We start from the raw sequence: 20,468 nt of genomic DNA on the forward strand, positions 1-20,468 counted from the left end.
TACAGAGCCGTACGTTTCCTACATCTACGACGTCTTGTCTCTATGCCGCAAAGCTGACGATGCTATGTCTGAATCAGATAAAGTGTCACATGTCCTAAAAGGCATCGCCGACGACGCTTTCAATTTGCTTGTTTTCGGCAATGTCTCGACAATCGACGACATCATTAAAGAATGCCGTCGCCTTGAACAAGCCAAGAGCCGTCGTATCACACACCACATCACGCGGCTACCCAACACCGCTGCTACGTCGACATGTGAGGGCCGATCGCGTCAGGCAACCACCTGTGACGACGTCACCCGTATTGTTCCCCGCGAGCTTGAGGCCGCCTGTTCGCCAGCTTTCTCCACGACGCCTCCCGATCCGCCAGCAACCACGATTGCCATGATTCAGGCCGTAGTCCGACAAGAATTTGAGAACATGGGTCTGAACTCCGTGTGTTCAGCATCTCAACCCAGTGTTTCCCAGTTCCCCACCGGCCCTCCTCGTCCCCGACAGTCCTTTTCCGCCACATCTCGCCGAAACCCGTCCGATTGCCGTACCCCTGATAACAGACCAATCTGCGTTCACTGCTGTTGCATCGGCCACGTCGCTCGTCACTGCCGCAACCGATGGCCTCCGCCTCCTCGGACATACGCCGCCACTTACTCCCGCACCTTTGGACCTTCTGTTCCCTATGCTACCCGCCGTGAACCCACTGCCGCTGATGCTCCTCTTCCGAACCTTCGCTACAGTCGCTCGCCCTCACCTCGACGCCGTCAGTCCCGTTCGCCCCAACCCTGCCGCTTCTCTTCGCCGCCTATCACCTCCCGGGCCCAGCCGGAAAACTAGGCACTGCAGCTTTTGGAGGTGAAGCTGCGTTGTCGACACTGCCCTCAAATCCTCTGCTCACGTTAAACACGAACCAAAACCTTCTTGACGTTGACGTTGATGGATATCCTGTCACGGCACTCATCGACAATGGGGAACATCTTTCTATTATGAGTGCTGCCTTTCGACGACGACTGAACAAGCTCCTCACCCCAGCGTCGGCACGAGTCGTCCGCGTTGCGGATGGTGCTACTGTGCCTATCATCGGCATGTGTACGGCACGTGTTAGCATCGCCGGCCGCCACACTCCTGTCCTCTTCACCGTGATTGCTCATTGCCCCCAGGACCTCATTCTCGGCCTCGATTTTCTCTCCGCGCATTCCGCTCTTATTGACTCCTCTGCCAGTACCCTTCGCCTTGAGTTACCGATTCTCGCAGAACCTTCTGACGCACCCCAGTGCCGCCTACGCCCCACTGGCTTTATTTGCCTGCCGCCAAAATCAATAGCCTATATTGAACTCTTGTCTTCCCCACCAGTCCGTGATGGCGAGTACCTCGTCACTCCTCTGCGCGACATTCCACTACAGTATGACGTTACCGTGCCTCACAGTATACTTACTGTTACTGCGAACCGCACTTTCATGCCTATCTTAAACTTTGGATTGGCGAAGCAAATTCTACCACAAGGTATTTGCCTTGCCAACGTTGATTGTCTCGGCGACCATCACGTGGCAAATTTATCAACCGATCCTTCTTGCGAGCTTAGCCGGCCTCTCGTGCCAGCCTCGGCCGCCGATCCCAAGATACAGCAAATGGTTGCGACGGACCTGTCTTCTGCGCAGGCTGAAGACCTTTATCGAGTATTATCGGCCTACAGAGATATTTTCGACTTCGACGATCGCCCTTTAGGCCAGACGCTTGCGGTCAAGCATCGGATTCTTACTGGTGATGCTACTCCTATTCACCGACGACCGTACCGAGTTTCTGCGTCGGAACGCCAAGTTATTCAAAGCGAAGTGAACAAAATGCTAGACAAAAACATCATTGAACCTTCTTCGAGTCCCTGGGCGTCACCTGTAGTGTTGGTTAAGAAGAAGGATGGCACGTGGCGCTTCTGTGTAGACTACCGTCATCTGAACAACATTACTAAGACAGACGTCTACCCGCTCCCATGTATAGACGACGCCCTTGACTGCCTCTACGGTTCCAGCTATTTCTCTTCTATTGATCTTCGTTCTGGATACTGGCATATTGCTGTTGACGATATGGACAGAAAAAAAACCGCGTTCATCACACCTGATGGCCTATACCAATCTAAAGTAATGCCGTTTGGATTATGCAACGCCCCTGCCACCTTTGAGCGTATGATGGACTCCTTGCTCCGAGGTTTCACATGGTCCACATGTCTCTGCTACCTCGACGACGTCATCGTCTTCTCACCCACGTTCGACACTCACCTTGAGCGTCTCACAGCTATACTTGATGTATTTCGAAAGGCGAAGCTGCAACTTAACTCGTCCAAATGTCGTTTCTGCCGCCGCCAAATTACTGTTCTGGGCCACCTCGTTGACGCTTCCGGAGTACAGCCTGATCCTGACAAAACTCGCGCTGTCCGAGACTATCCGGTTCGGAAGACAGCCGCCGACGTTCAAAGTTTTGTAGGGCTATGCTCGTACTTTCGTCGTTTTATTCAAGATTTTGCGGCAATTGCTAGACCCCTCACTAATGTTTTGAAGAAAGGCATACAGTTCTCGTGGGGTACTGCAGAAGCCGCCGCCTTCTTTCGTCTCGTTACTCTTCTCTCCTCACTACCCATCCTCGCCCACTTCGACCCTGATGCCCCTACAGAATTGCGTACAGATGCCAGCGGTCATTGCGTAGGTTCCGTCTTAGCCCAGCGTCAGCGTGGCCAGGACCGCGTTATTGCTTATGCGAGCCGCCTCCTCACACCACCGGGCGCAACCATTCCATTACGGAACGAGAATGCCTTGCTGTAGTCTGGGCGGTAGCGAAGTTCCGTCCTTACCTTTACGGTCGCCCTTTTTCCGTAGTCACTGACCATCATGCTCTCTGCTGGCTCTCATCGCTAAGAGATCCTACAGGCCGGCTTGGTCGATGGGATTTGAGGCTACAAGAATTTTCATATTCAGTGGTGTACAAGTCTGGCCGCCTGCACCAAGACGCTGACAGCTTGTCGCGTTACCCTGTTGACGACCCTGACTCCTCCAATATTACCAGTTCTGCTTGCATATTCTCTGTGTCGCAGCTGCTTCATTTCGCCGACGAGCAACGTCGTGACGCCTACATTAGAGCACTCATCGACCGTTTTGAACACACTCCGGCCGACGCCACACTACGCCTCTTCGTCCTCCGCGATGGTACTCTGTACCGTCGTAACCTTCATCCGGACGGCTCTGAGTTCCTACTTGTCGTGCCTAAACACCTCCGCTCAACCGTTTTAGAAGAGCTTCACGACGCACCAATGGCAGGACACCTCGGCGTATCCCGAACCTATGACCGTGTGCGTCGCCGTTTTTTCTGGCCGGGCCTTGCCCGTTCCGTGCAACGTTACGTCGCCGCCTGTGAACTTTGCCAACGACGCAAGAAGCCTTCCCAGCTCCGCGCTGGTTACCTGCAGCCGCTCGACATCCCTGCCGAGCCCTTCCATCGTTACGGCTTAGACCTTCTCGGCCCATTTCCGGAATTTACATCAGGAAACAAGTGGGTTGCAGTTGCGGCGGACTACGCGACCCGCTATGCCGTAACCCGCGCTCTTCCGACCAGTTGCGCAACTGATGTTGCGGACTTCCTCCTGCATGATATCATTTTGATTCATGGTGCTCCGCGTCAATTGCTAACAGACCGTGGCCGTACGCTCTTAGCCAAAGTCATTGACGACATCATGCGTGCCTGCGCAATACAGCATAAGTTTACCACCTCCTACCACCCTCAAACGAACGGCCTCACTGAGCGTTTGAACCGCACCGTTACAGACATGCTATCCAAATACGTTTCAGACTACCACCGTGACTGGGACCAGGCTCTACCTTACATCACCTTTGCGTATAACTCTTCCCGTCTCGACACTGCTGGCTTTTCTCCTTTTTACCTATTGTATGGCCGTGAACCGACGCTACCACTGGACACTGTGCTTCCGTCCACCACAGCATCAACTAGCGCTTATGCCCGTGATGCCATCGCCCTTGCTGACCATGCTCGCCAACTTGCGCGCGCTCGACTACAAGTCTCTCAAGACAAACAAAAGCAGCGCTACGACCTCCGTCACCGTGATGTCACTTTTGTCCCCGGCACCCTCGTGTTGCTTTGGTCACCTTCGCGTAAAGTTGGCCTTTGTGAAAAACTGCTTTTCTGCTACGCGGGCCCATATCGCGTGCTTCGCCAAGTGACAGCTGTCACCTACGAAATCGTTCTCGCCACGCCCACTACGTCCTCTGCTGTGACAACCAGTGACATTGTCCACGTCGCCCGACTCAAGCCCTACAACTCTCCACGTGCCTTGGATATTTAACTGCACCGTGACGGCGCTTTTGCCGCGGGGGGTAGTATTACGATATGATCGGTAAATACCCGAGAGACGAGCCGCCGTGAGAACGACGACGAAGTGAGTCTGTGCCCTTGGCGCGAGGGAATGTCGGCCTTCCGCTCTGCCTCCATTCTAGTGTAAATAGTCTGTAAATAGCCTCTATTGTCTGTGTCTTTCTACACGTAACAATATGATGGAATAATTTCATTGCACATCACCCCAAATAATTTGAATGCACTATCAGGTATTATTCCGGAATACCCGAAAACTACAGCTGTTATACCACTACACAAGTCAGGGAAGAAGGGCAAGTTTGAGAACTGTTGGCCAATTTCTTTCTTACCAGTTATTGCTCAGATCTTTGGAAATTTCTCTTCCTGGCTATGTCTTCTTTTCTTAACAAATTTTCGATCTTTACTTATGGAGAGTTTGGTTTTGTTTGTGGGCTCCGTAGTGTCGCACTGCTTGACGAGTTTTCAGACGATCTATCCTCGGCATTCAATCAGAACCTGTTCGCACGTGCCCTCTTCTTAGATGTTGCGAAAGAGTTTGACATCCCGAAGCTCGAAATTGTGTTAAGTGAACTATTTCTTGAGGTTTCGTGGGCGTTTTTACAATTTTCTCCAAAATTAATTTAGCAACCGACTTGAACTTGTATTTACCTATGATAAGGGCGTTTTCAGTTTTAAGTGTTAGCTGAATGCTAGTGTTTCTCAGGGATTATTTATACCGAAACTGTTGTGTAACATATTTGTTGTGACATCCTTTGGTTATTTTTAAATGTTCGGCGTTCCGGCATGCTGATGACAGTGTCGTACTGGTAAAATATCTTTCTTATACAATGTCCACTAAAGTGTTACAAAATGACGTGTACATTACGATGCTTTGCTTCACTAATGATGGTATTGTTACCAGTGCTCAAAAAACAAAAAGTGGGTTGTTTTCGTTGTCCACTTACGACTACTGTGACATTTTATTACTTCAAAACTGAAGTCAGTTGCTTGGCTGTTGTTTAGTATCAAAGTTTAGCGCCCTGTCCGCGAAAAAAATCATTGTGCATACATTGCGTTACAATGCATTGAGGTACGGCATTACAATATTAGGTTTCTGTGGGATCATTGGAGTTTAAGGTATAGAGTGTTAGAGAAATTATAATTAAAAATATTGCTAGAATTCCGCAATAGTAACAGCTGCAAATATGTTAGGTAAGCTGGGTCTACCGAGCTTTCAATCTTTGCTAATAGAAACATTTGTCAAACATTATTCGACCTCCGTTTTCAGACAAAAAAAAAAATACCGCCACAAGGAAGCTTCCAAAACACGTCTGGTATATCGTTTCTGGTTCATGAAATCTTTAACGTGGATTCGAAAAGCACGTTCACGGAATTATTGAAGCAGTTATAGTGAAATTAACTTCCAGAACACTTTGGCATTGTAATATTTACTGCTTCAATTTTGTTCTTTAGGAAAATTAACAAATTATATTTTGTGCTTTTCAATTTCGTGTCCTTTATGTTTTTAGTTGTTCTCCGAGTCTCATTGATGTCTGTATTTCATTTGTGATATATATCTTGTTCCTATGCGTCGTCCTGCAAGGCAACAAATTCTTAGACGGCCATTGCATGTTCTTGTGGCTTTTGGTGGCAATAAACATTATTATTATTATTATTAGTAGTAGTAGTAGTAGTAGTAGCAGTAGTAGTAGCTAGTCGTAGTAGTAGTAGTCGTCGTAGTAGTAGTCTATTATATTACTACTATGACGTTGTTCGAAAATGGATAGAAAAGTGCCGTACTTGCGTCGTTAAGGGCCTTCTTTGTTTTGTTCAGCTCAGCCAGAACGTCGGGTGAAACACGAATGAAGTCGCCGCGTTGCCCACACCTCCTTCGTAGGTTTGTACTGAAGGAATCTTTTTTGTGGCCGCTCTTTAAAGCTTCAACACGGACATCGCTCTTTGAGAACAACCATTTAGGTTCGCTTCGAGCTGTCATCCTCTGCGGCCACGATTTCGGTAACTCCACAATGACTTGCTTGATAAAAACCAGACCAGCGGTGGCCTTGTGCAGGAGCTCCGACGATGATTGTAGGAGAGCCTGCATGTTACAACACAGCGTTTTTTTCTGGCAAGCAGCAGATGAGTTTTGCGATTTCACGACCGCTTATGGGTACATCCACTGTAGGTTTGACATTCATTAAAGAACAACAGCCTGAAGGTATAATAGCTGCAAGACATTTTTCTAAATTGGACTATTTGCTTGAAGTCAGAGGTACAACTTCAAATTGACATCAACCTAGGGTGAGTGGAGTGCCTCGCACTGGACGTTCACGCGAATACTAAAGGTAAATTCGCACAGGGTGTCATAATGCCTGGAAAGTTATTGAAGTCCCGAAGTTCAGAGTAAAATTCATTTCAACGAACGACTCACGAACGTGAAATAAATGGGTTGCGAGAATGTCCGAGTATTTGTATAGCAAAATGTTATTGATGCACAGTGGAGGAAAACGGGAAACGAAGCTTACCAGCACGTATGCGAACGTTAGATAAGCAACTTGGCACCAAAGAAGGTTAAACACAAATTCAAATATGCTGACACAATGTTCTCGATGTGGCGACAATGCAAAAGAAACCAGCCATAATTAACTAATTAAGGGGTTAAAACAAAATAACGAAGAAAAGAACCTATGATAATTCAAAGTGAGGCTCTCTACTTTTACAAGCGAGTTCAATGATGCCCTAGAACACGTAGTTAGGAAATGACTTACACTATGGAAAAAGAGACGCGTTTGCTGTGGTATAGTTAGGAATATTTTGGAACATATTTTACTAGAATTGAAAGACATCTACCCTTTAGTCGGTTTAGACTCAGGTAGCTTCCTTAAAGCCTCTGGGTTCAGTGATAGAAAGGGCAAAGTAAGCATGCCCGTAACAGAGCTTTGCAAATACTGCTCGAAGGTTTGATAGCAGAAAAGCAGGTAGACCAGAAACAACTGTTCCCTTTAAAAACAACGCTCCTAATAGCAGCTCAGAATGTTTGATACAGGAGAGCTTTTCTCTGTAGAAAAAAGATAACACTTTATGCAAAATTATAGAAACAGTGACACCACCAAGATTTTTGAATCGAAGGTGACGCTCAAAGCGTCAATCCATCCATCCATCCATTCAATGTGCGCGCAGAGGGTCCCTTAGTTTTGCTAACTTGCAAGATGTCAGCGCATGTCTTAGTTTCTTAGGTGGGCATTGCTCGAAAAACAGAGTAGAAGTTACCGGCATTGAGAAGAGACAAAAGAAGTGCTGGAAAGGCATGGATTCGTAGAAATCTGTACTGTGGTTGCACAAAGGCCGCGTGACTGTACTGTCTCTTTTCATTATTCTGTACAGACATATTGTAAGTGACAATGGGCAATAAAGAGAACACGAAACTATCAGAGTACGAAATGATGGATTACAGCTGTCCCAATACAATTGTACACAAAGGTCACACGAGGAGGAATCGGTAAGAATATAAATGAAAACAGTATGTCATTTGTGGTCGAACATGGTTGAGTACCCCATTTGACAACATTATTTAACAAGTAGCGTAGAATATTGCTCGGAATTTTGCACATGCCTTTAGGTTGTCGACATTCACTTCATTTGGTGGGGTGTCCGGGTGGATCGAGACTAGGAGATTAACGTATCCGCCGTCTGCTCTGTCGATTTCAAGTCCATTCTCGTTGCCCAGGAGACAAAACAAGGCCAGCGCTAGCAGTAGACGATCGAACATGACAAAGGCTTCTTCTGTAACGGAAGTGGCAAAACATAAGGAAACATTTTAACCATTGATTTACCAACAGTTTTCTCCGGTATCTCTAGCCTTCATATTCTGCACGCAATTTGATCTCTAACTACGGATGGGGCTAATGTAGCTCCGAACTCTTATTGCATATAGGCAAGAATTCATGCAAAATAGACATTAATTAGGCTACAACCGCAATCCAAAAATGTTTAAGCTCGACCAAACTGCAATGGTTGTAAGTTCATAAATTTAGCAAAAATTCATCATGTTAAAATATTACGAAAATTTGTCAGGCGAGGAAATGGTGATGCGGAGATTCTGGCAGGAACTATTTATTGGGAGAATCTTTCTGCCCTCGACTAAAAAACAAACTTGGTGGCAGCCAGCTCGGCAAACACTATCAACACCGGTGCACTGAATGAATCAGCAATGCGCCAGGCTGCATTTTATTCACTCGAAACCGGTGAACTAGAACTGCAAGAACGTTCGACCGTCGTCTTCTATCTTCGCGCAATGAAAAAAGGACGATTCAGCCTTAGCAAAAAAAGGCATCACGGAAACCGTCTGTACCCCAAAAACAGAGCAGATACGGTATCGCTAACCATGAAAACTGATAAGCAGGCAGCGAAAAAAAATTTAGTTCTCTCCTGCTCTGAAGAACGATTACCAGCCAAGCGATGACTAGTGGGCATGTTTATGGCGAACTGCATCTCCTCCGGAGGCTGGCCCGGTATTGCACTGTCTTAGGGATCGGCACACGTATGGCGAGTGGTTGAAGCCTGCTTCACTTCGTCGCGAGGTAGCCCTCACAGCACAATTTATGGAAAGTTGTTGGTTGGTGTACTCGCAGACTAGATCCATTGGAACCTAGCCATAAACAGCTACGCGGTAACAATCAGTGGGCAATAGCATACGCGCAGAAATGAAAAACAAGAATAAAGTTCACGAAAATACTAATATGTAAATGTTCATTTACCGTTCCCTAGAACAATCAATATGTCTTAATACACGATACACTTCTAAGTAGAACATATCTACAAGATAATTTATGTCGAGACAGCATATAATATATAGAAAAGAAAATTATTCGGCTTATCGTTATAAAAAAACAAATGAGAAAATTTGTAAACATGACCATTTTTTATTCAGCAATCGCATGGCTAATTGACGACACAAACACGAAAATGACTTAAACAGTGGGAAGAGAGAGGGGGAGAAGTTTAAGATACAGCAATAGGAAACAATAAACAAAACAATGACAGCAACTTACAAAATATAAAAGTGAACAATATGCATTTTTAAAGGGTTTTTTATTTGAACCATTTAATGTTGGCTGTGGCAGAAAGGAACGTATAGATATATGCGTTCACTGGTTTTCTTAGGCGGAATTTGAGGCGGGCTACGACAGAGCAATTTGAGGCAGATTAGAATGTCACGCTGGAGTTTTGAGCCGAAATGGACGATTAGTGCCTTCACGTGTACAAAGAGTGCAGCCAGTTCTAGAACAACTTACTGCACTGTCGCTAGTAAAGCGATGACAGTATAAGCTAAGACGCATTTTACGAAGTCGCTGTCAACTCTGGAGTCGCTGTTCGAGACAGCAGAGGTGAATTCATAATAAGCGAATCGGAATCTTTTGTGCAGCTTGATTAAATCGATTAGAGAAACACCTTTTCGTGACATTCTGCGAACAAATTTCCTCGAGCACGGCTTCCTATCAAAGCCATCAAAGTGCCTTAAGATGTATGTGTCATTGGTATAGCGGAAAATGCGAATGCGAAGGAATTCTTTATTACTACTGCGCTCAGGGACTTCTTTCTAACCTCCACACGCAACACATCACTACAAGCGAAGTTCCAGCAACCCTATTCTTTTGCAGCTGTTTGAGCAGATGGATGAGCCTTGTGCCGCGTGTGAAGGACGAACTCCGTATGAGCTCCGGCTCTTGGAACACCTCACAGCTGATCTTTCGTTTCTACAACGTGCTTACCACCGCCAGTCGACGGATCTTAACGGGTGAAATCTTTTGAGACCAAGACCTGCCAGATCCGGTGAGACCTCGGCGCTTGGACATTTCGAGGCGAGCAGGCCGCCGCGCTAGGCCTAACGTAGGCGCCGCGATTACGGCACGAGAGCATCGCTGCCCGAGACCCCCTGCCTGCTGCAGCATTGGATAAAACCACACCAGCCGCCGCTATGGATCAAGAACCTACTGAAGACAACGAAGACGGGACTTGGTTTCTCGTGGCCCGAAAGCGCAAGAAACAGGTCCAAGCCACGTCGAGCATGCCACCCAACACCGAACCCGCACAGCAGGACCACCTTCATCTGACATTGCGCAATAAGAGCTCGCAGCTGCCCCCGCTACCGATCGACGACTTGAAAGTGGTCTTCTGACCGAGAGATGGACTGAATCTCGGTGAGTGGCCGCAGCACTCTATCGCCAGAGCTATAGGCACAGCGGCTCAATTAAACGAGTGCACGCTCCACCAGCTAACCATCCGCATACGCCGAGAGCAGAACGTCGCAGTGGTCAGCACACCGGACGAAGAACTAGCGGCAAAACTGCAGCTGATCAAGTCTATATGCCTGGAAAACAAGCAGTGCGAGGTTCAGGCCTATGTGGCTGCTCCGGATGCCTCCTGCAAAGGAGTCATCTCCGGTATAGAAAAGCACACAACCCCGACAACGCTGATGACAAATATCCGATCACCGATGGCTCAGGTCCTGCATGCAAGAATGATGGGAAATTCAGCCACGGCCATCATCACGTTCTCTGGCATTCGGGTTCCCCGGTATATCTACTATTACGGAGCAGAATACCGGTGCTACATTCATAAACCCCGACAGCAGCTGTGCAGCGTGTGCCTCTCCACGGGTCATCGAGCAGATGTTTGCCCAACCCCGGATAAACCCCGGTGTGCTGCGTGCGGAACTTCCAACCCCTCCGAAGGACATGATTGCACGCTGAAATGTTTTCATTGTGGTGGTGAGCACCCCGCCACTGACTCTCGATGTCCTGTAAGGCAACGCAAGCCCTTTAACAAGAGCCACGTGTTCCGAGAGCAGCAGAAAATGGCGGAGCAACAACTTCAGCACGACAAGTCCAGCAAGGTAACGACATTCAATGGTGCGGCACCTGCGACTACTGATGCAACACGTGGTCGTCCTCGCTACCGATCCAGGGGTCACAGCCAATCCCAAAGTTTCAGTAGGTCCAGGGTCCGCAGGCCGTCCAAGGACCAGAAGCAACCAGGTGGTCGAAGCCGATCTGGGAGCCGCAGCCTGACGCAGCAGAAACAGCCATCGAAGGAACCTCAGGCCGCGTGGACGAAAACGCCCGACCATCACACCAGGAAGACGACAGCGGTGAGTTGGTCAGCGCAGTTTCCCCCTCTTTCCTCATCCCTTCCTTCACCTCCGTCCGCACAGCAAACAAACAAACAAAACAAAATGTCTCCCACAGCGACGCTTTCACTCACCCAGACACACACACTCGCACCTGAGAAACTCCCTCACAATTCCTGCACCAAACAAGAAGTGTGCGAAATGATAGAGGAAATGGCGACTATTTTAAGAGCGGAGATGCAAAAAATGAAGGAAGAGATCATGGCTGATGTCAAGCACATGCTACAACAGGTCATACAACAAGCCATGACTGACATGAAACAATTCATCAGTGCAACTTTTACCTCAACTTTCAGCCATCAAAACGACTCACTTCCACATGACACTAACGCCACTAGAGAACCAAGAAGGTCACACCCTTATACCCGTCCGGCTCGTACAACAAAACTTGCCCTCACCGGCGAGGCGGTATCAACCAATCATGGCCAGCAAACCTAAGAGGCACACTACCACCACCTTCCGGGTGTGGCAATGGAATTGTAGAGGGTACCGAAGGAAGAAGGGTTCCCTCACACAGTTCCTAGCCACACGTCCTCACCTACCAGACGTTATAGCACTTCAAGAAGTACATTGCACTCCCACACTCAGTGGATACAATGCATACACCGACAAGCATGACACCACCAAACAACCACTAGCTGCCACCCTTGTGTCCAAAGAAATCACAGTGATCGAGCACACGCTCGACAGCTCCCACATTCCGTATGTTCTCTTAGAAATTGTACCTAGGAATCGATATGAAACCAGCTTGTTTTTACTTAATATCTACAGCGCACCCAAATCGCGACGAGACGACTTCGGACAACTTTTTTCGGCCGCCAGTAAACAAGCCAAGAAATTGATTATTCTGGGAGATTTCAATGCGTCCCACCCAGCCTGGGGGTACCAAACAGAAACTCCAAAAGGTCGCCGTCTAGCCCACGCCATGAACCTTCATCAATTCACTCTGCTGACAGAACCTGACAAACCAACCAGAACGGGTAACAGTGTAAGCAGGGATACCTGCCCTGACCTAACAATGGTGAAGGGGTTGACTCAATGCTCCTGGAACAACCTAATGGAGAATCTGGGCAGTGACCACAGCATTCTAGCCACAGACGTCCAACTGGTGGCTATACGCACCCCAGAACGTTTAATTAAAATAACAAACTGGGACACTTTCCGGCGCAACAGAACCAAATCTGAACAACACGACCCGCCATCTCTACGCGAGTGGACACAACAGCTACAAGCAGATTTTAAAGCAGCCACTAAGCAAATTACTGCAACAACGGAGACGCCAGATGTGGACAGACATCTGCTCCATCTCTGGGATGCTCGAAGAGGCCTGACCAAACGATGGAAGAGGCAGAGGCACAACCGTAGGCTGAAACAAAGAATCGCCCGGATCACAGCAGAAGCTGAAGAATACGCCACCAGCCTCACTAATAGCAATTGGCACAACCTCTGCGACCGCCTTAATGGCACACTAAGTTGTTCCAAAACGTGGTCCCTCCTCAGAGCACTACTCGACCCAACGCACACAAAAACGCATACATCGAACACAGTCCGCACTATCATCCACAAAGCACAAATGAATGATGACGCGCTCCTCCAAACACTGCAACAAAGATACATTGCTACAGGCCACCGACCGGAGTACAAAGACTATCCACACGAGGAAGACACCCAATTGGACGGCGATATTACAGAGGCAGAAGTGAGGGCAGCCCTACACGGCATAAGACGAAACACGGCGCCCGGAGCAGACGGCATTCACTATGCACTGCTACGCAACCTCGACGACCAGGCCATACGGCAACTCACTGCATACTACAACGACAATTGGCAAAACGGAACGCTTCCACAGGAATGGCGACACGCCGATATCACCTTAATTCCGAAACCCGGGAAACCGCTGTCCCTCCAAAATCTCAGACCCATTTCCTTGACTTCGTGTATTGGCAAACTCTTCGAGCACGTAGTTCTAAATCGCCTCCAGCCTCACCTCGAAGTGAACGGATTCTTTCCCAATACCTTATTCGGCTATCGACCAGGCCTGTCTGCGCAGGACATACTCCTACATCTTAAGGAGGATGTTGTGGATGGTCCAAGTAAAGCTCAAACAAGAGCCATTCTGGCGTTGGACCTCAAAGGAGCGTTCGATAACGTCTCACATGACCTCATTCTAAACAACCTTGCATTCTCCCGATGCGGAAAGCGGATCTATGATTATGTCCGAGCCTTTTTATCCGACCGAACAGCCACCATCGGCCTAGGTGATATTCGATCGGATATCATAAAACTTTCCGGCAGAGGGACTCCCCAGGGTTCGGTTCTCTCACCCACCCTGTTCAACGTGGCGATGGCAAAGCTACCACCGCTCCTCGACAAACTTCCGAACGTGCAGCACACCCTGTACGCCGATGATATTACAATCTGGGTGACCACAGGATCAGACGGCGCCATGCAAGACGCACTACAGGAAGCCGTAAATATAGTTCAAGAGTACGCAACAGCCGGAGGACTCACATGCGCAGCTGAGAAGTCGGAGCTCCTGCTTGTATTCAAAAAACGGAACAAGGCCGATTTTCCACCAGCCATCACATTGCATCTCGATGGCAACGTTATTCCAAGGGTAGACAGACTACATGTACTAGGACTTCACATACAACACAACGGGAAGGCCACACATACCCTACACATGCTCCGCCAACAACTTACCCAAATAACGCACATGATAAAGCGCATTACAAACCGCCGACAAGGACTGAAAGAAAAAGACGTACTCCGAATCGTGCAAGCCCTCATAATTAGCCGATTAACCTACCACCTCCCCTATCATAATCTGACTCAGACTGAGATGCACCAGATGGACACCCTCCTCCGTACGGCACTAAAGGCAGCGCTGGGACTACCCCAACATGCGTCTACGCAGCTCTTACTACGACTGGGGGTGCACAACACCATCCGCGAACTAGTTGAAGGTCATTTTAACAGCCAACTGCAACGTCTGCAACGAACAATGCAAGAGTGCCACATTCTATCCCGGCTAGGATACCAAATACCAAGACAACCACAACAGGAAAACCGCACACTTCTTCCGCTTAGCATTCGCAACAAAATTCACGTGGCCCCAATTCCCCGGAATATGCACCCTGACCGTCATAAAGGTCAACGAAAGGCAAGAGCACAAGCCCTCGCTCGCATATTTGGCGATGACAAATCAAACATTCCAGTCCTATACACCGACGTGGCCCGCTACCCACAGAAACGTGCCCTATGCCTAGTCGTACTAGATAGTGCAGACATTCTGAGAGCTTCGGCAACGCTCAACACTGTGGAGAGTGGCACGGCGGAAGAGGCTGCTATTGCCCTAGCCATCGTACACGCTTCAACCATGCCGGCGCCGGATGGACCTATCACAGTGGTCACTGATTCTCAGACCGCCTGCAGAACTTTGGCACAAGGGAGGGTGACACCCTACACACTCCGCATCCTTACACAGCGTTACACAGGGTGCGTATCGTCTGGTCACCTGGACACGCCTCTCTCCTTGGTAATGAACGCGCTAATGCGGTAGCCCGAGAGCTCGCTAACCGGGCGCCATTGGAAGAGCTGTCCAACCCAGACGACGCACCGACAGAACCACTGAACTACACTGAAACTCTACAATATTACAGAGATAACAGGAGACACTTCCCTCCCCCACATAATTCCCTTAATCGAGAAGATGCCGTCGCGTGGCGACAGCTTCAAACTAATTCATTTCCCTGCCTCTTTTATCTTCACCTCTTCCACCCCACACAATATACCTCATACTGTCCCTATTGTGGAGCAAAGCCCGCAGTATATCACTGCACCTGGGAGTGCCCACACCCTCCGGGCTACTCCCCTATTCCTTCACCTTCCCCTTCCTCCTGGGAGACTGCGCTGGCCAGCTCAGACCCGCAAGAGCAGCGATGGCTGATCCGGCGGGCACGCGGAGTGGCGCGAGTCAATGGGGCCCTGAACTAAGGGCTCCACCCTGCGAGGAAGTCGCCCAAACTCCTGATAAATAAATGTTTTCTCTCTCTCTCCTCACGTGTTTGTTGGCGCAAACTCTATTACGGTGCCCGAATCAACAACTTGAAAGGCAGTTTTCGGTTGGCGAGTGAGTCAAGGTCCGGAACATCAGGCCCGGTATGAAATGGCTCTCGGTAGTGTGCTCGCACATACATGCCCAGTTTATGCGATATCAATGGCACAACTACTCGAGCTGTGTTTCAGTGAATCAGCCAAAGAAACGTATCATACATGGGCTACAGGAAGGCGACACTGCGGTGCATCAATCACCATTCCTGACACCACAGCTGCAGTCTCATGTAAACCAACCTCCTGTTATACTTGCCATGGCTCCAGACGCCCAGCCTAAGCGCCATAGCCTGAACGCCGCTTCTGAATTCGCAAAATTAAGACCCATGACGTCGGCGTTTCCAATTCCAAAAGTAGTGAGCAAAACAAATAATTTTGCAGGGTTCTTGCATAGCGCTACATAACCTAACGCTCCCCGAGCTTTCGTACTAGCACTCTCCCCTATGGCGGTTCGTCTTTTCCACAACGTAAGTTTATTCATTTAACTAGTAGCGGCGGGGCGATGGCCCACCACCAATGCGGCCAATAACTCCTCCACGGGGCGGCCCGTGGACATGCCTTAATGGGACCTTCGCGAGCGGTGCTCACCACGCGCACGGACAACTTATCTGATCCGCTGTGCCGAAATTCGTCTAGTGTGCAAGCTCCGTTAACTTCCTTAGATAATTTCTTATTACTGTTTAAAATTCTCCTCACATCAGACGCAGTGCATGTACGCTCTGAGCTCTCTCCATTTCGTATAGAAATGAAGTAGGCAATGTTACTGAAAAGACGTGTTTTAGTCTCGTTCACCACGTGTCTAGACCTACAAGCCACAGCGTCGATTCTGTGGACCAGAGTATCGAACTGAAGCTTTTTTTGTTGCGGTTTTCGATTGGTTTCATCGGAAACCATGCCGTTCTTGTTCAACTACTGAGCGCGATAAAATACAGGACAAACTTGTTCAAATTGACTGAATTTATTTGCCCAACCAAACAATATTCGCCGGAAAACAGTACAATTCTTTTATATGAAGACTGAGCGCTACTCATAAGCTGTACTGCAAGTTTGCACTTGTTAATTTTTCAGGCAACACCTAGTTAGAGAACACTTATTCACGTCCAACACCAATGCTGGATCCATGTGAAGCGAACTTTATTGCCACATGGAGATAATGAGAGAGAATAGCATATTAAGGAAACACTGATGATTGTTCAACCTGTTGCAATTCTCAAGGCGAAAAGGAAGAGGAGAAAAGTAGGGGACTGAGGTGTAATGATGTGAACAGACAGTGGCAAGCGAAACGCCTCTTCACGGGCGGTGGCGGCGGCGGCACCGCCGCCTTTTTCCTATGCTTAGCCATAAAATTTTCAGTCTCTACTTCATGGCGATATGCGTACCTTTTTGTGAAGTCTCTGCCTTGTATGTTAGCCTGGTCGAATGTGATTATTATGCCCTTGTTTCCTAAATTAATACGGTAGGCTTCTGCGCATTACTTGTTTATACCTGCTGTATGCAGTGCAACCCAATTTTTCTTTTGTAAACTGATTTCTCACGAACACTTTACGCTGGCAACAACTTACCTCGAAGAACGTGCCCTTGGACATATTCTAGACGCTGAATACTGATCATTAATTTTCCTTCTCTTGCCTTTCTATACTGCACATTAAGCTTGAACCCAACCGTTTCACGTAGCCGTCTAAGTTCCTCAATAATTTTGCACTTTCATCACCAGTATAGTTCAGCCTTGTAATGTCATCAGCGAAGCAAGGTGTCTGAGATATTGTGCCTTAATTCTCACTTCTTATCATTACCCGTCTAGTAGATTCGACACTTGTTCCGAGAGTACCGTGAATAGCATTAGAGATGCCGGATGATGTCTGAGCCAAATATACATTCACTGAGGCATCGTACTAGTAACGTGAGTGGGTCAAAGAAATGGCGTTAATTTATATTAGGCCAGCCCTGGAGACTGTAATGGAACCGGTGAATACACGTGGACTTACAACACTCCACTATATGTGTCCCTCGGCTACGGTTTTAAACTTAAATATCAATTCAAATTTATTTCTGCATCATTACAGAATGGAATATATGAAGTCGTGAAGGCCGAACAGGGTCTGTACACTTTTTGAGAAACGTGGCAGTCTTCCTCAGGCATGATAGCGCAAAATAAAAATAAAAAAATGACGTGTCATTTTCACGCAGCACACGAGAAAGTTTTCTGAATTCACTAACTCATTCAAAGTAGACCGCGGAGGACTAATAATCAGGAGAGGCCGTAGCATGCGAAAAAGCTGTAGCATCATAGGCAACAGCAGGAGCCTGTTTTCATGTCCACTGCAGGATAAAGGCCTCTCCGTGCGTTCTCCATGTACCGCTGTCTTGCGCTAGCTTATTGCAACTTCCGCGAGCAATTATGCTAATTTCATCGCCTCACCAGGAGCAGCAGCAGCAAACGACTTTATTGGGGTCCTGAGGAGCTAAGCGGGGGCCTGTAGGTCCCTACCCAGCCGTTGGCTAGCCCCATGTCGGAACAGAGAGGCCATGCCTCTCCGCTCGTTCACGGGCCCTCTGGACAGCCAGGAGCTGGACGTCCTGCCTCGGGTGTGTAATGGCCTTCGTCCAGTCTTCTTCTGTATTAAAATCCTGTAACACAGGGCACTGCCAGAGCATGTGATTTAATGAGCTAAATTCAGTGCCACAATCTGGGCAGAGTGGATCGATGTCCGGGTGGAGGATGTTCAAAAAGCCCCTAGAGGGGTAGGACCCTGTCTGGAGCATGCGAAGCGTGCTAGCTTGTGGCCTGTTGAGTTTATGATGGGGGAAAGGAAAACACTGCCTATTCCCTCTGTAATGAGAGGTGATTTCATGAAAAGTAACCAGTGGATCACTGTGGACGAGCTCTCCCGAACTCTCCCGAGACACCATCCCGTCGCGGCATACAAAACCTCGCGCACGGTCGTGGGCTATCTCATTGGGGTTCAGGTGACCCGGTAATACATCTGGCCCCATGTGAGCTGGGAACCAGACTATGTGGTGAACAATGTCAGACGGGTGTTTGCCGTTTAGAATCCTGGCTGCTTCTTCAGCTATCACCGTAGTGCGTTTTGAGTCCAGTAATCCGAGAGCTATAGCAGCCTGTTCTGCAACATCGACCGAGGAGGTTTTCAGCGAGGCTGCCGAGAGGAGTTCTCCCCTGTCATCGACTACAGCTACGGAGAACCTGTTGGCACTGGCGTGTCGCGCCGCGTTAACAAAGGTCTCCGTTCCGGATATGTTCTTTAGGAAAGCTCTAGCCCTCGCTAACCTTCGGCCTTTATTGTGTTGGGGGTGGACATTTCTTGGAAAAGGGTCTACAATAAAGGAGTTCCTTGTCTGAATATCAAGTTGCGTGATATTTCCCTGATTGAAGCTAGGACGGAGGCCTGCCGCATCCAGAAGTCTTCTGCCTGCTTTGGAGTTTGATAATCTAATAATTTGTGCTGATCTTTGTGCCCCTATTAATTCCGAAGTTGTGTTGTGTACTCCCAATGTCATGAGTTTCTCTGTGCTAGCCGTGATTGGCACGCCGATCACCCTTTTGATACTTTTGCGCATAAGCGTGTCTAATTTATCCATTTCTGTTTTCGTCCAATTGAGGGCCGCGACTATGTAAATGACATGGCTGATGAGGAAAGCATGGTGAGCCCTAAGGAGTATATCGTCGCCTATGCCACCTTTTTTGTTGGACACTCTCATAATTAATCTAATAATGTTTTCAGTTTTCGTGGTGAGTTGGGCTATAGTCTTAGCGTTGCATCCCTTTGAGTTTATTGAAAGCCCTAGTATATTGATAGAGTCTACTCTCGGGATGGTGTGCCCATCTCTGGTACGAACTCTAATGAGCACCTGATCGAGTGGGGTGAGTCCCCTAGCACCTCGTCTAGCCTGTCTGTACAGCAGGAGTTCCGACTTTCCAGGCGAGAGTGCCAGTCCCGTGCCTTTCAAGAAAGACTCTGCAACATCCAGAGCCTCCTGCAGAGCTTGTTCGACCGTAGCCTCCGATCCTCCAGGACACCAGATTGTAATATCGTCAGCATATAATGCATGACCTACGTAAGGAATTGCTGCAAGGCTTTCCGACAACTTGCGCATTGCTATATTAAACAGAAGGGGTGAGATAACTGCCCCTTGGGGAGTACCCCTGTTTCCGAGTGTGAAATATTCCGAGACTGATTGCCTCAACTTTATCGCCGCCGTCCTGCTCTCGAGGAAGGATGCAACGAAGGAGAAGAATTTAACTCCTAAGTTCAAGGCCGATATCTCCTGAAGGATATAGTCATGTGCAATTGTATCGAATGCCTTGGATAGATCCAGTGCGAGGACCCCTTTTACATCTTTGCTTTGAGAGTCGATTATCTGTGTTTTGAGCAGGAGCATGACATCCTGCGTTGAAAGCAAGGGCCTGAAACCAACCATATTGTACGGGAATAGTTCGTTGCGCTCAATATGTCTCGATATCCTGTTATGCACTGCATGTTCCGCTACTTTGCTAATGCAAGAAGTAAGGGAGATAGGACGGAGGTTCTCCAAGCTGGGTGATTTACCTGGCTTGGGGATTAAGACCACTGTGGCCTTCTTCCAACTCTCTGGTACAACGCCCTCCTCCCATACCTCATTTATCTCCTTCACTAAAGCTTGAATTGCTTTGTCGTCCAAATTTCTTAAGAGCCGGTTAGTAACTCTGTCGGGGCCTGGGGCAGACCTTCCGTTTAAATTGTGCAGCACTTCCCTGATCTCAGCTTCCGAGAAGGGGACGTCCAGCTCTGGGGCAAGCGCGCCCTCATACTGAGGGAGGGG

The sequence above is a fragment of the Dermacentor andersoni genome, chromosome 9, assembly GCF_023375885.2.
Source record: "Dermacentor andersoni chromosome 9, qqDerAnde1_hic_scaffold, whole genome shotgun sequence".
In the NCBI taxonomy this organism is placed as follows: Eukaryota; Metazoa; Arthropoda; class Arachnida; order Ixodida; family Ixodidae; genus Dermacentor; species Dermacentor andersoni.